General features: G+C 52.2%; 1 long non-coding RNA gene across 1 annotated transcript; it reads right to left on the reverse strand.

The window, feature by feature from the left end:
• Positions 1–901: 901 nt before the first annotated feature.
• Positions 902–14,627, reverse strand: LOC125092437 (uncharacterized). The gene is made up of 4 exons (XR_007124925.1): positions 14,340–14,627; positions 2,397–2,529; positions 1,582–1,815; positions 902–1,268 (listed from the first exon to the last, which is right to left on the reverse strand). It is a non-coding gene; the product is annotated as an uncharacterized LOC125092437 (long non-coding RNA).
• Positions 14,628–15,896: the final 1,269 nt, after the last annotated feature.

The following is a 15,896-nucleotide window of genomic DNA, read 5'->3' on the forward strand; positions in this document are numbered from 1 at the left end:
AATGTCACGCCGGGCAGCCATAGCAACACACGTAGAGACCGGTAAACAGGCCCACAGCCCTGCTGACAGGGAGGAGGCGGGGAGGCCACCCTGGCTGCCCAGAAGGTCGTGCCCCAGCTGTTCCCCCATGGCAGCTGCTTCCCACCCCCAACCCCGCCACCCCCACCCTGGGGGCCACAACCCAGGGCAAAGAATGTCTGTGGCAGCACAGCCCAATGGAGGGGCACCTGGTCGAGGCGGGGCATCCCAGCTCGCGGGCCTGGATGCCTGGACGGGTGAGATGCAGGGGCAGGGTGTGCAGAGTCACAGGGGGACTCAGTGACTAGGAGGAGCATCAGGACTGTCTGTCTGGGTTGTGGGGAGCACCAGAACCATGGGGCGAGGCCGGGCTTCCGTGGAGCTCAGGGCTCAGGGCCAGAGCCCAAAAGACGGGCAGTGAGGGGGGGAGTCTTCACTGATCCCAAGGTTGGCGAGGTTAAGGTTGCCAGGAGTCCACACGACTGCCATTTCCCGGGGCCCACGAGGGGGCGCTGGCTCCCGCCGGCGGCCCCCATTCCCTTACAAGGGTCAAGTTTGTGTCAGGCTTGTCTTACCACAATTTTAGGGAGTCTTACCCTAAGTTCACTAACCATAAATGTTCACTGAATTCTGTGCTCTTCCTGAAGACTTAAGAGATCCCAAACAAGCGACGGGGAGACAAGGCTCACAGGTAGGTCCTCCCAGGAGCACCAGTGGTGGCTCATGGTGAAGCCTATGGGGAGGCCTTGCGTGTCCATCGTGGCCTACCTTCCCACCCACACTCTTCAGAAGCCCAGCTCCAGAGCTCGAATCCCTAAAACAACCCTACCTCCCCCTGCACAGGTTCCAGAGCCCCCCACCCACCCAATCCAGAACCAGAGGGTTTAGAAACATGGTCTTCCCTGCCGTTTCACAGGCTTTCTGGTCAACCTACCTGTAGCAAGACTTTGAGAAAGGTTCTCCAGATGCACAAAGGCAAGATGCCTCTCGGGGTCCTGTCCTGGGCTCCCACTAAGGTAGGACGTTCCTACTGTATGAAGCCATGGGCCCAAACCCCAGTGTGAGCCCCCAGTGTGAGCCCAGGACTGCGGTTTGGGGTACCGTGAAGAATCCTCAGTTGTCGTTCCAAGCGCCGTGATTGTGCCAAGTCGACGGACCCCAGGGGAGGCTTGGAGCACGTTTCTCCAGGGTTTTCACCGGCAAGCCAACACTCTCCCGTAGGTGGACGACTGCGAAGACGTGTCGCGGGGCTGTAACAAGGATCAGTGGTCTGGTTCCGGGCCGGTTGGGCCCTGCGCGATTGCGGTATGGGCTGGGGCATTTACGCTGAAGGTTGAGAACCGGCGTGCCAGACACATATTCCCCCAACCCCATCGTCTGTGCACTGCAGAGCCAACGCTGCCCGTCCACACTAGTGGCTGGACGACTTTCTGAAAACCCAGCAGGGCCTCCCAGACTCCATCAGGGAGACAGCCTTTCCTGGACATACCCTTTCCATGCGTCTACAAGCATTTGCTATGAAGCCAAAAGACCAAATAAAACCGCAGCGATTTCAGCTCTTACCTTCCTTCTCTGGTTCTCTACATCTTGGAGAAAAGATCCTTCTGGAGTCTTCTGGGACCATTTGCAAGGCACATTTGTCTTCATCTAGAGAGCTCCCTGGCTGTCTCCCCATTCCACGTGAGGTCGTCCGCTTCCTCCGGATCTCTTGACCATCCCTATGACGCCAGGAGGGACAGACCCAGGGCTCCTCCGTAGGGTTTGTGTGGAGGAAGCGGCAGTGCCCTTATGGGAACCCTGAAAGAGCAGAGGGATGGGTCTGTAATGTCCGACACCTGTGGTCATATTCTTGACACTAAGACTAGCGCTGCTCATATCGTGACGTAAACCGGCCCAGAACAGTCATGCGATCCTTTCACGCTTCTTTCGCATTGGATTTGTATGTGTTTGCTGGAACGTGCTGTGGCCCAGTGTGGTCAGCACATTTCTGGGTATAAAATCCAGCCCTGTGGCACGTTCCCAGAGCTAGGAACAGAGCCCATCCGGGTGCTTGAGGTGCACCTGGCTCTGTAGAACGCTGGGATCCTCCAGGTGTGCAGTCTTGGAAAACCAAGGAAACACGGAGGAGGGGAGACGTGCCACCAGCGGCCACTGAGGGATGAGAGGGATGCTGGCTAGAGTCTGGCTCCCAGGGGACTCCAAGCTGCTGGCTCCCCACAGTGTGGTATGACCTGGTAGGACAAGGAGATGTTGAGGATCCTGGGGTCCTTGGCTCTGAGACATGGGAGCCTCCTTCAGCCCCGGGACTAGCAGAGGAGACACACACAAGAGAGAGGAGACACAGGGACCTTCAAGACAGTCACCCTGTCCGTGCATACCTTCCTGTGAGAATGGGGTCCATGCATGAGGGGCTCTCAGAGGGTCTGTGGAATGACCACCATGGTGTGTCTTGGCTGTGACACCAGTGGCTGGTGTTTCAGGAGCTGAGGGCCCAGGGATGGGAGGTGTGGCCTGGGAAAGACAAGGAGAGGATGAAGCAGATCCCCCAACCAAGCCCACTCCCCACCCTGGGGTCCTGGCTAAGCCCCTCCCAGTTTCTCCATTCCTTGCCTTTATCATAGAAAGACCTTAACGGCAGGCAGGCTTTTCTCCCGAGACCCACGAGAGAACAAAGGAGGCCACGTACGCAGAAGCGGTCGCTGTGAAGAAACACGGAAATGTCTATACAGATGTAACGTGCGTAAGCGATGACCCTGATAGGACAGCACCTGAAGTGGGTCGCCTCCGCACTTGTCCCACTCACAAATGACAGGTCTACGCCCCTGAATTGACAGCGACTCACCTGCTACATCACAGGAAAGCATAACTTGGCAACAGGAAAACCGAAATGCTCCCAAAGGAAATTAGCTACATTCCATGTAAAATGTTTACAGCCCGGCTCTTTCCATGGCTTCAAAAAAATAGATCGCACAGACTGCCACAATGTTTTAGATCAAAAGGGGGACGTCCGCACACATGCAGGGTTTTTAATTTTTTATTATTTTTTGGTAGAACTTTTTCACATTACGGTCAAGTTTTGTCTGAAATTATTACCTCCTGGAAACAAAAAGCACATTTTTGTCCCAAGAAGAAAAAAAACCAATTATGCTATTCAATTTGTGGCCACAAAGATGTACTGTAATATGAAGTAATAAAACAGAAAGAACAATATAAAGTAAGAGTTACACAGATTAAATTGCCCTAATAGAAACCTGACAGAGGGGAGCAAGTGTGCTTTATTGAGAAAGCTTTTACCAACGTGTAATCAATAATAAAGTTTATACATCCTGTCTCATGACTTGATTAAAAAATTCTTCTATTTATTAAATAAGTCCACGTCGTTCTGAGATGTAATGAAACAGCTGTCGTGGATCTGGGGTCATTTTTCTTCGAAGAACAGTCAACATTCTGCACCAGCCTCCTGCGTGTCCGTATTGCCTCGTGTAGACGTGCAGGGCTGGGACCACTCAAGTTCCTCTCGGAGGTCACTTAACTTCACCAACGTGGACCCTCCACGAGGGAAAAGGGAGAAAGGACGCGGAGTGATGCAGGTGCCGGATGTCGGGATCCTGCATCGTCCAAAAAAACGTGTCCTCTCTGCAGGGAAACTGCACCACTACGATTTAGGACCATTTCTATTCCCAACACACAGGCGATAACAAGCAGTTTTAACAACTGGGATTCGATACCTGAGCTGGCAGCCTGCAAGGCAGCCTGTCCAGTCTGTGCCCTAGCACCCCAATTCGTGGGATGCTGATCTTGTATGTGTTTAGTGGGGCCAAGTGCACCTGTGCCCACAAGAGTGCCGGCACTGTGGGGAGCACTCAGGAGTGCCCAAAACACCAGACGTTACGGCAGCAATGACGCCTGATGGCCGGTGCCCCAGGTTCCCCAGCCGGGTCTCTGCCTGCCATGTGTGGGGCTGTTATAAGGCAAGGTGAGTGGGAGCTTGGGACATACAACCGGACAGCATCCCTCTGCTGCCTGCTGGCCATCGTGCCCAGCCTCGGATCTCAGCTCCACCGCACGCACCCCAACTTCAAGGAGCCCCACCTACAGGAACCCACGTTCATCCCAATGAGGTACCTGCCACATACAGAAAACCACACTGCCCCTCCCCGCCTGCCCTCTGTGGACACTTGCCCTTCATGCCCTCTAATGAGCATGACAGGAAGAGAAGTGAGGCAGGAAGTGAACTTGCTCCCGAGGGTCACCTCGTCAGCCAGTGCCCCTCCCCACCACCCACAGACACACACACACACAATCACACACCTGCACACACACAATCACACACAGTCACACACTCCCACACATCATCACGGTCACACACGTGCACTAATACGCATAATGCCACATGCAACCATGCACACCTCTACACAAATATCGTGTCCCTCAACCGGGGTGCGGGCAGATGTCAGTACAGAGCAATGAGACTCTGAGGTGATAGGACCCCAACGAGGACGACGCTGGGTGCTGCAACTGCTGGGAGATGGCTCACCCTTCACAGCCCCAAAGACGGCAGGGCTCTCGGTTCTGGCAGCCCCGTGTCTCTCCGGAATGTTCCAGAATGCTGCTAACTATACCATGTACTAGGAGGATTTTTAAAAAGATTTTAATTTATTTGACAGAGAGACAGTCAGTGAGAGAGGGAGCACAAGCAGGGGGAGTGGGAGAGGGAGAAGCAGGCTTCCTGCCAAGCAGGGAGCCTGACACGGGGCTCGATCCCAGGACCCCGGAATCATGACCTGAGCCAAAGGCAGACACTTAATGACTGAGCCACCCAGGCGCCCCTAGGAGGATTTTTTAATACCCCACCAGTGGGGAGATGATAGAAAGAACACCTCACCTGAATGTATGAACAAACATCTCTTTTTCCAAGTCGTCTCTATTTCAAATTGTTGTAGCGAGAACGAACAACAAGGGGGAATTAGGGAGTACTGGATCTCAGTAACGAAAATCACCCTGCCCCCACCCCTGTAGCTTCCATGCATGCTGCTTTCCCGTGGAATTCCAAAATGGGGAGGGGGCTCTCCTACATCCAGGAGAAACTCCACATCAGACCACCCGTTAGCATTCTCTGCAGAACACACCACCTCATTGATTCATTTCCTGATCAAACACATATTTAATAGAAACTTACCCTGTGCCAGGCACTGTCCTTGGGGCTGGGTCTCGGCAGTGGGCAAAACTAGGTCCCCCTTCCTCAGGGGGTGCATTCCAACAGGGGTTGGGGTGCTGTTCCAAAGGGCACATTAACTCTAGGGAGTTAGCAACACCTTATTTGTTGTCATAACTTCAACATCTTTACCTAAAAAATCTTTCCCCAAGAATTTGCTTCCAACCACAATGGAGTAACAGGGACCAGATTCACTCTACCACATGAAACAACCCCAGAAATGCACAAAACATACGAAATCATGGTTTTCAAGACATTGGTCAACAGCCAATAGAGCAGTGATCCCCAAGGGACAGGAAACAGGGAGATGGGTTCCTGATTGCTCAAGGTCACTACCTGGAGAGAGTTTCCGGACACAGGAGACCCAGGTGGAGCCCTGCAGACCCCCTAAGTTGAAGACCCAGTGTTGAGACTAGGGGAGACCAAGAAGGTGAGATCCTAAGAGGAGATGGTTGCGCAGAGAGAATCCAGAAATGCAGAGAGGGTCCCCTTTTGTCTTTATTTAAATTTGATGAGCACAACAGGGTGCTGACCTAGCCAAGAATGAGGTAAAAATCACCTGAAAGGATCCAGGATCTGGAGGAATGGGGCTAGGTGCTCACCCTGGGCTGGGCACCTTGCATGTTTGCTGAGCCAGACTAGAAAACGTAAGCCACAGGGCACGGGGGGGGGGGGGGGGTAAGATAGCTAGCAAGACTTTGTCTCGGTGTTGGAGAATCACTAGCTGTAGATAAAACACCATTTTGGTTCCACCTAGCAAATCTTAAAAGCAAGACCCAAAGGGATCAAACCATTTCCAAGTGTACTTCATAGCAGACCTCTATAATACTTACAGGAATGCAAAAAAATATCCAGCAGCATCCAAAATAAAATCCATAATGTCTGGTATCCAGTGAAAAATTATCCAACCAAAAAATATGACTTCTACAAGAAGACAAATCTAGTCACTGAAAACAACCCCAAGCTGTGACTTAGGGTAGAATCTGCAGAGACATTAAAACAGTTATAACTGTAGGCAACATGTTCAAAAATTAGAGATGGGAGCCTATAAAAATAATGAAATCAAACTTTCACAGATGTAAATAACAATGTCTGAGAGGAAACACACCATATGGGATTAACAGCGGGTGAGATTAATGAACTTGAAGATGTACCAGTAAAAACTATCTCAGATGAAACGCAGAAAGTGTAAAAATGGTGTAAATGAACAGAGCAGGCTGGGAGAGAGGTAGAGTTGGGGAAGAGGGAGAGAGGAAAAACATTTGGAAAATATACTGGCTGAAGAATTCTCAAATTTGAAGAAAATGTTAAACCCCAAATCCAAGAATCCTGACAAACTCCAAGCACAAGAGATACGAAGAAAACGTACATTGTAATCAAACTGCTCAAAACCAGTGTGAAGAGAAAAATATTAAAAGGAGCCCAAGCAGGGGCGGGGGGGGAGAGACTTGGTGCACACCTAGAAACAAGATGATGTTGAAAGCAGATTGCCCATCGAAACAACACAGACAAGAAGGTAGTGGGGGGACATCGTTTAAGTTCTGGAAGAAAGAAAACTCTCAGCCTGGAATTCTATACCCAGCTATAGTACCTCTCATGAAAACCACATGTTTCCAGGCTTTTGACAGCTGAGACAATGTATCACTAACATTTCTGTTGTACAGAATGTTAACAATGTTTCATTTGGCAAGACAGAAATGTTCATGGAAAATAGTATCAGACGAAACAGGGATCCAGTCCAAGAAAGTGAGACTATTGGGGCGCCTGGGTGGCTCAGTGGGTTAAGCCTCTGCCTTTGGCTCAGGTCATGATCTCAGGGTCCTGGGATCAAGCCCCGCGTCAGGCTCTCTGCTCAGCAGGGAGCCTGCTTCCTCCTCTCTCTGTCGCTGCCTGCCTCTCTGCCTACATGTGATCTCTGTCTGTCAAATAAATAGAATCTTAAAAAAAAAAAAAGAAAAAGAAAGTGAGACTATCAGAGAAGATAACTACATGGGTAAATATGTATACTACTTTCCTTATTATTTAGATCTCTTTAAAACTTTCCCCAGCCTGGCTATCAATGGATCAAATGCGTGTGCCCCTACCCCACATTCACACGTTGCAGCCCTGACCCCCAGTGGGACAGGACTTGGAGGAGGGGCCTTTCCGGAGGTGGTTAGGTTGAGATGAAGTCATGAGGGTACTGTCCTCATGATGAGATTAACGTCCTTATGAGAGTCCCACACACATACCACGCCTTTCTCTTGTTCTCCACCACAGGACAGGGGGAAGGCAGCCATCCTCAAGCCAGGATGTCCCCAAAATGTCCCACACCTGGATCTCAGATTGTAGGCTCCCAATCGAGAAAAGTAAATGTCATTTTAGGCACCCCGTCTGTGGTATTCTGTGAGAGCAGCCCTGGGCAGACGAAGACCATGGCTTTAAAACCAACCTAGTAAAATGAAATGGTCAGGGAAGATCTTCCTCCCATCTTCAATCCTTTCTCTGAAGTTGGTGGAAAGCAGCAAGAGCATGCAAACATCTGTCAGAAAAGTGAGACTCACATGCCAGGTGCATGGGAAAGACCAGGGGCCTGCACCCTCCCTGGTTATGGTGGATTTTCCAGGAGTTCCTTAGAGCATTCCTAATATTTGGGGTGTCACTGGCCATTAGGGTCCTGCCTGCTCCTTTTATTGCTGTACCCACAGCTGCCTTCAAAGCGTCCCTGCCCTCCGCAGCTCTGTACACATGTCCTGAGGCCACTGTAATGAGTGAGTCCAATGAAGAGGAGGATCCTAACCCAACAGGAATCCATCCTCTCCCATCCTGGAGACCAGATATCTCAGACCTAGGCAGGGCAGAGTTGAGTCCTCCTGGGGTCTCTGAGGGAAAAGCTGATACTGTCCCAGCTTATGGAGCTGCCCGTGATTCTTGGAGTCCCTTGGCTTCTGGATGCATCCCCCTCATTCTGTCTCTGTTTTTATGTGGCTTCCTCCATGTCCATGTCCATGTCCAAATGTCCCCTTCTTACACAGACACCGGAAACACTGGGTCAGAACCCACCTGGGCACCTGGGTGGCTCAGTAGGTTGGGCCTCTGCCTTCGGCTCAGGTTACGATCTCAGGATCCTGGGATCAAGTCCTGCATCGGGCTCTCTGCTCGGTGGGGAACCTGCTTCCCCCTCTCTCTCTGCCTGCTTCTCTGCCTGCTTGTGATCTCTCTCTCTCTCTGTCAAATAAATAAATAAAAATCTTAAAAAAAAAAAAGAACCCACCTGCATGACCTCCTTTGTATGTAATTACTCCTGTAAAGACTGCATTTCCAAGCACAGTCACACGCTGAGTTCCCGAGGGCTAGGACACCAACATGTAGGTTTGGGGCACGGTTCAGCCCACAACGCGTGTGAACTGGACCCTTCTTCAGTTCCTGTGTCATCCCTTTTCAGGGGCTGTTTCTTCCATCTGGGATGGGCTCCCACTTTCTCATTCCACCCCTCCTCTGTGCCCTGCCCCTCCCCTCCCCCCACACTGCTGACAGTCCTCAAGCATAATGTCCAACTTTTCACCTGTTTCCTCCAAAGTGCGAGCTTCTCCAAGGTACATCTCACAGGCTTCCATGTCCCCAGGACCCGATACATAACATGTGCTCCACGGGAGTGTCGAAATGCCCCCAGACCATGGCTTGCCATGGGACCATCATTTTACTCCTTTAGGACAAGGAATCCTGTTCACGCATGCTTCTGTTAAACAAACCAGTCTCTCTGAGAATAGGGAGACCAGCTCCCCGGGGAGCTGACTCAACATGGAAGGAAGGAGGAAAGGTGGAGATTTCCTCACGATCTCATGTTCACAGAAATACACACTTCTGCCGAAAAGAGAGAACAGAAAACACGCTGTCTGCTTCCCCCATCCATGCTGGGTGAGCTGTTAAGGACTTTTTGCCTGAATTCACTTTCCTTGGGGTCCACACCCAACGGTAAGTCCCTGAACATCTCCTGAATTCTGAAAGGACCATGGGCAGGGCTGGGATGACGAGCCTGACCTAAGGAAGGAGGATCTTTTGGGGGATTGTTGGCCATCAGAAGCCACCCTGAGTTAGTAATTCTGGATCCTGAGTTCCTGCAGAGACAAGAGGGTGCTGGACGCAAAAGGGTGGGGTCCTTAACTCTGAATGTTGCATCAGACGCCACGGGATTGATTGAACATCGAGCGCGTCCCCTCTCCTCCGCATGAGTTGGTGTGCTTGGGAAAGCGTAGGAACCGACCACCTCCAGCACAGTGGAAAGTCACGCAAGCACTGTGCAATCAGGAGGGGAAACCGTAACCTTGTGCCACGAGAAAAGGAGTAAGGTCTGCAGAAAGTCAGCCCCGCGTGGTATAATTTCACCCTGGGTCCAGACCGTGGCCTCCCAGGTTTCACGCACTCTCTCCTCGGCTGAGTGCACGGAGTCTGGAACACAAAAATGTTAATCAGCAAAGGAATTTCCGAGTCTTGCCACCCACACGGGCACAGCCATCGAGTCTCATCCTTCCCCCACCTGCTCGCCAGAAATAGAGCCGCTGGGTACGCTCGCTGTCCACTGGCAGGCGCCGCGGTATGCCTGACAAATGCGGGCTGCAGGCTTCGCATGGGATGTTTTTAGAGTGCTGAGATCCAGTCCACTCGTGCTGTGGCCAGAAATAAACTGTCAGATGTGCAAGGCGTCCAGGAGACACGGGCTTGGTAGCATCTCGTCGCCACCTTGGTCCGCACGGCTGCTGGGACAGGACGCACAAGGTGAACGTGCCCCGTGGCGTCCACCGGGACCACACGTGGGACTCCGTGTCCCGTGGATGCCTCCACGTGGGACCGTTCCTCCTGAGGACTCACGGCGATGTTCTCCTTTTCAAACCAGCAACAAAACCGAAACGGTGTTCTTTGTGCTGCTTGTCACTGTGGTTCTCAGAGTGTTTCCTTACCACGGTCTTTGCTCGAGTGCTAGAAGTGCAGCTGGATGGTCCTCTTGGCTCTCAGCCTCTGTCGAGGGGGCCCTCCTCAGAGCTCTGCTGGCTGCCATTCAGCCTTTGTGCCCTTGCCTGTGTTGTGCTCACACATTTGTACACCCACAGCCCCCCAGGCAAGGAGCTCTGAGCTGCCGTGGCATCTGGCTTATGGCTCGGTTGTGGCATCTTCCACACGGTGCCATACCTATCCAAACACGTGTGCCTGTACCCGCCGCCCCAAGGTGGGAGGCACAGGCTTCCCCATATACTGACAGCATACAAGACTGGGGCCATCTACAGCCTGCGGGATGTGTGAGCGCAGGGACCCCTCTGCATCGGACAGAAGGGGGTCAGCTTCAAAAACAGGTGGGTTGGGAGCAGAATCCCCCAGACGGAGAGCTGGCTTCCCGGGAGCCTTATGTAGCCCCACAGCATGGGGGCAGGTCCTGGGGTTGCACAGGTGGCGCCTTCAGGGAGGCTCATCTGCTGAGGACGCCTGGCCCCTGTCACAGGACCTTCCGGCAGCAACCTTCCCTACCCCAGCAACACAGAGAGATACGGCACAGCTAGCACCCAAAATCTACAGATCCAAGGAGCACCTGAGTGGCTCAGTGGGTGAGGGGTCTGCCTTCGGCTCAAGCCGTGATCCTGAGGTCCCGGCATCAATCCCCACAATGAGCCCCACATTGCGTCGAGGGCCGCTGCATCATATCAGGCTCCCTGCTCGGCAGGGAGTCTGCTTCTCCCTCTCCCTCTGTCCCTCCACCCCATTCATGCATATGCGCGCTCTCTCTCTCTCTCTTACATAAATAAATGAAAACTTAAAAATAAAATAAAATCTACAGATTCAAGGGCGATGCCACAGCGCTGGGGACTGCTTCTGAACCCGTGTCCCTCCAGGCTCAAGAAATTGCCAACCGGGCAGACACAGCCCAACCCCCCCATGGGAGGGACAGCACCTGCCCTAAGGACCCCCCCCAACAGCCTCCCTGGGGACATTCAGCGGCAGGAAGCTGTGAAGAATTCACTTCATGGTGCAGGTGTGGGGTTGAAATCCATTTGGGAAACTTCAAAGCCATCTTGACAACTCATAGGTTATAAAAGTAATGCAAACAAAAGAACGAAATTATCTATAATAGAACACACTGTATTTTATCATTAGTGGTGTACTTGCATTTATTGTAAAGGAAACACATGTACTTTCAATCTATTTGTTATGTATCCATCCATCCATCCATCCATTCATCTATCCATCCATCCAGCCAGCCATCATCTGTCTATGTACCTGTCCATCCATCCCTCCATCTGTCCTTGTATCCTTCCAACTATCTATCTACCTATCTGTCCATTCATCCATCCATCCATCCACCTATCATCTGTGTATGTACCTGTCCTTCCATCCATCCATCCATCCATCCATCTATCCATCCGTATGTCCTTCCAAATATGTACCTATCTATCTATCATCTATCCATCCACATACATATGTATACAGCTACATATCTATCTACCTATATACATCTCTTCTGTCCCTCTGTCTAGAAGGAAAGTCGAGCTCAATACGTGTACTACTGCTCAAAGATCCAAGGGCCCGCTGTCCCTATGTGTTCTCAGAGAAAGAACTTGCATCGTCTTGGACAACATGATCAGGTTTGGGTCTAAACTGGGTCAGAACAGGTACTGAAGTTAACAACCGACTTCTTTCATGTAACCCAGTTCTGACTCTGCCACACTCTCGGCCCTTAGAAAACGACAGTTCGACAGTAAAGTTTACAGTTGTGGGCCAGATGCTTCCTGAGCCCGGCTCATCGCTGGTGGTGGTGGAATGTCCTCTGACCCCTGGGGAAGGCTTTTGCTGTCCGTGAGTCTCAGAGGGGCCGCCGACTCTGGGCGGTCGTCCATCGTGTCCCCAGGAGAGCATGCCAGGAGATGGAGCACGTCCCCTCCTCCCAGCACCTAACACCACCTCGTCCCATCTGGGTTGGAGGCCCGGCACAGCACACGCAGTGCAGACCCAGCACAGCGTCTGCTCGAGCCCAGAAGAGCGCCGCGTCCCTGGGACGCCAAGAAAGGCTCATGAAAGGGTGCGTTTCTGTCATGGAAGTGCCTGCCGGCGCTTCGACACCGAGAACAGGGGTAACTGCATACTTCGGATTCTGCAGCCAGACAGTAATGCGGCTTTAATGCCGTGCGTGGCTGTGATTTCCTGGAATGTGCTGGTACATAACCTCCAGGGCATGAACAAGGGCCCTTAAAATAACCTGAGTTATGTCCTGCCAAAACACGACTTCCCTCAGCTGTCCTCCGCAAGGGCGTTCTTTCCGCCGCGGCTGCTGGGGGCACAGCAGGTGGCTGGGGCCGGCGGAGTGGAGACGTCCTCTGGAGCCTGAGGACCAGCAGCAGCAAAGGACCGTGGTGTCTGGGGTGGCGCAGTCTGACCAGTGTGTCCCAAAACGCCCCACGGGGCTCCTTAAGACCATCGCCCTACCTCTTGCGCACGGCGGTCGGGCCTCTGTGCCGTGTTCCCTTCCCAAAGTCCTTCCAGCGTATGAGTGTTCTGTGGCCGTGTGACAGCTGGCCACAGGCTGGGGGCCTAAAACCGCGGGCATTCATCCTCTCCCAGCTCCGAGACCAGACGTCTGAGATCCAGGCGGGGCAGGGATGCTGAGATCCAGGCAGGACAGGGCTGTGCTCCCTCCTGAGGCTCCAGGGAAGGGTCCTTTATTCCTCTTCCAGCTTCTGGGGCTCCAGGCGTCCCTGGGCTGCTGATTGTGTCCCTCTCATTCCATGTTCTGGAAGTTAGGATATGGACGTGTCTCCTGGGGAGCCCCCATTGAACCCATTATGCCTGTTTACCTTGCCATGATTCCTGCCTCAGTAGTAGAACATTTAGAAATTCTCTCTGTCTGTCTCTGTCTCTCTCTCTCTCACAGACACACAGCCAAGTGACCCCACCAGCGACCAGTACATACATCACATTTCAGTCCTGCCATACCTACCACCAGCATTGCTGGGTCACAGGCCGACACCATGTTGAACCCTTGAGAAACTGCCAGACTATTTGTTGTTCTCTCTTAACAGCAACTGGGATGGTCTCCCATGCATCTCTCCATGGCTCCCCGTCCCATCACTACACAGCTCACCCAGCAGCACGTTATCTCAGCCCATAGGCTCCCGTCCAGAGCCTTGGTACTGCCTGGACATGCAGAGCTCACTCCTGCCTCAGGACCCGCTCCCTGGTTGCTTTCTGTGGGTGGGACCCTCAGTCCCATTTTCGGGGCTAATTCCTTATAACTGCAGACCACTCTGGAGCACTCAACTGAGAGGAGCCCCCGATCCCCCGAGCTCCTCCCCGAGGAGCCCCCCGTGTCGAACAAAGTCCTTCTCGGCTTCAGGGCCACCGCATAGCCCCTCCTTCCCTAGAACAGAGCGCCCCATTTCTCCCCCCTCCGTGTGCCTTAATCAGTCCTTCATCGTGATTATGCACATCTGGAAAAGAAATACCCACGCTCACTGTCTTCTCTGCGGGGTGGGGTGCGAGGCGGGAAAACGAGAGATTTTTGTTCTCTTAATACTGGGGCTGCATTTTCCAAGTTCTCTCCACACAGAGTACCTATGTCTTTTACAACCCTTTAAAAAAATAATAAATGATCTAAATCACGAGCTTTGGCTCTCCGAAATAGAGCCTCATGTCATTAAGAAAAATGTGCCTTCCGTGCTCGGAGTCAAATGTAGGTCTTCAGCAGGAAAAACCAGCGTCTGCCGCCCTGAGTGCTGACAGACCTGTATTTATGCCGGCGGAAACAGAAGACCGCATCACATCCAAGATCCCAAGGGTTTCTGCCACACTGAAGACATTCAGGGGCAAAATGTATACCAGAGCAGAGAGTCCTGCGTCTGACGTTGGAGTTAAACGATGGAACCAGAAAACAATCGTTTCCCCCCGAAAGAGAAATCTGCGTGCTCTCTCCTAACGGGCACATTGCTGGGAAGAGTGTGAGGTTGCCTTCTCTCCGGGTCTTTCCTAACCCTATTTATAGCCTAACGTTGTCCAAAACAATTTTAACACATGTTTATTTTTAGCTCACCCGCGTGTCACTATGGGAAATTCAGGAGACAGAGAAAGTATTTCTTAAATCACTTACTACGTCTGCCACCTGCACAGAAACGATTTTCCTTGGGCGCATGACCTCCCGGCTTTCCCCAGAGGCTGTTTGGACAGGACGCTCGCTGGGTTGCTGTGTCGCTCTCCCCTCCGTCTGCACAAACGCATTTTCCCGTGGTCTGCTTGTCTTCCGTCGCAGACTGTCTTGAGTCAACAGGGCTCGCCGAACCCGCCAGCCTCCGTTCTCGGGCGTTTTGAGGCTTTCGATGTTTCCTAATGACGGGTCTGATAGCGGCGGAGGCCTGGGCTTGCTTTGGGGTTGATTCCGTAAGAGTCTGACAGAGTGACGATTCCGAGCTGCCGGACGTGGAGGTCATCCATCCGGCTCTCAGCACGTAGCACAAACTTGCTTCCGAACAGAGTCTAACGTAACCCGGCAAGGGATACAATGTGTTCATTAAATTAAAATAAAGATACTTGCATGGGAGTCAGCCATCCCCAGACGGGGTCTGCCCTAGATCTCCTCCACCCATGCAGGCGACCCAACGTCAATTTCGTGTTTGCTCCTCAATTTTTTTTTTTTTTTTGCTCCATACAACGTAATCAAATAAAAGATTTTTTTACCTCATTACTTAAAGACACTGACTTAAAGGCTGCACCAGATGACCCTGCAGAGGTCACAGAGGGAGTGTCTCTCATCTTCCAAGGCTGGAAGGGGTCTTGGTGACAGCAAGTGAGGGCTCACTGTAGATCTCTAGGCTCCATGGCCACAGTGGAGATGGGTGCTGTGTGAGCCTCCTGAGGTGACCACAACAAATGACCCCAAACCGGGGGCTTAAAAGCACAGAAATGCATCCTCCCCCAGCGCTGGAGACCAGAGACTGAGATCCAGGCAGGGAGGGGCCACCGAGATCCAGGCGGGGCAGGGATGCTGAGTTCCAGGCAGGGCAGGGCTGTGCTCCCTCCTGAAGGTCCAAAGGAGGGTCCTTCCTGCCTCTTCCAGCTTCTGGGGCTCCAGGTATCCCTGGACTTGTGACCACGTCCCTCCCATCTCCGCTTCTGTCTTCATGTGACTTCTCCTCTGTGTGTGTCTCTGTCCTCTCTGCCTCAGATCCTGCCCTTGGCCACATCTGCAAAGACCGTATTCCCAGATAAAATCTTATCCTATTCTGAGGTTGAACAATGGTTCTAAGAGCTTTTCCATGTCAGGTCACCAAACGTTCAACAGAACCTGTAAGGTGAGGGCTTTGATGATGTCAACAAGGAGGAAACTGAGGCCCAGAATGGGTGACACAGAGCTCTGGTCACCAGGTAGAAAGTCCTGACACAGCAGGATGAACTCTTCCCTTAACCAGGAAGCACTTTGTAGCAGCATGATCCGTAACAGGCACAAAGCAGAAATAGCCCAAGTGTGCACACACAGATAAACAGATAAATCTGGTCCATCCACACAGGGGAATATGACTCAGCCCTAGAAAGGAACAGCGGTCTGACACCTGCTATCCCACAGACAGACCTTGAGGAAGGACATGGTGGTCCATAAGAGAAGCAGACACACGAGGACAAGTTGCATGTCACTCCGTTTATATGAAACATA

Source organism: Lutra lutra, chromosome X (genome assembly GCF_902655055.1).
Source record: "Lutra lutra chromosome X, mLutLut1.2, whole genome shotgun sequence".
NCBI classification, from domain to species: Eukaryota; Metazoa; Chordata; class Mammalia; order Carnivora; family Mustelidae; genus Lutra; species Lutra lutra.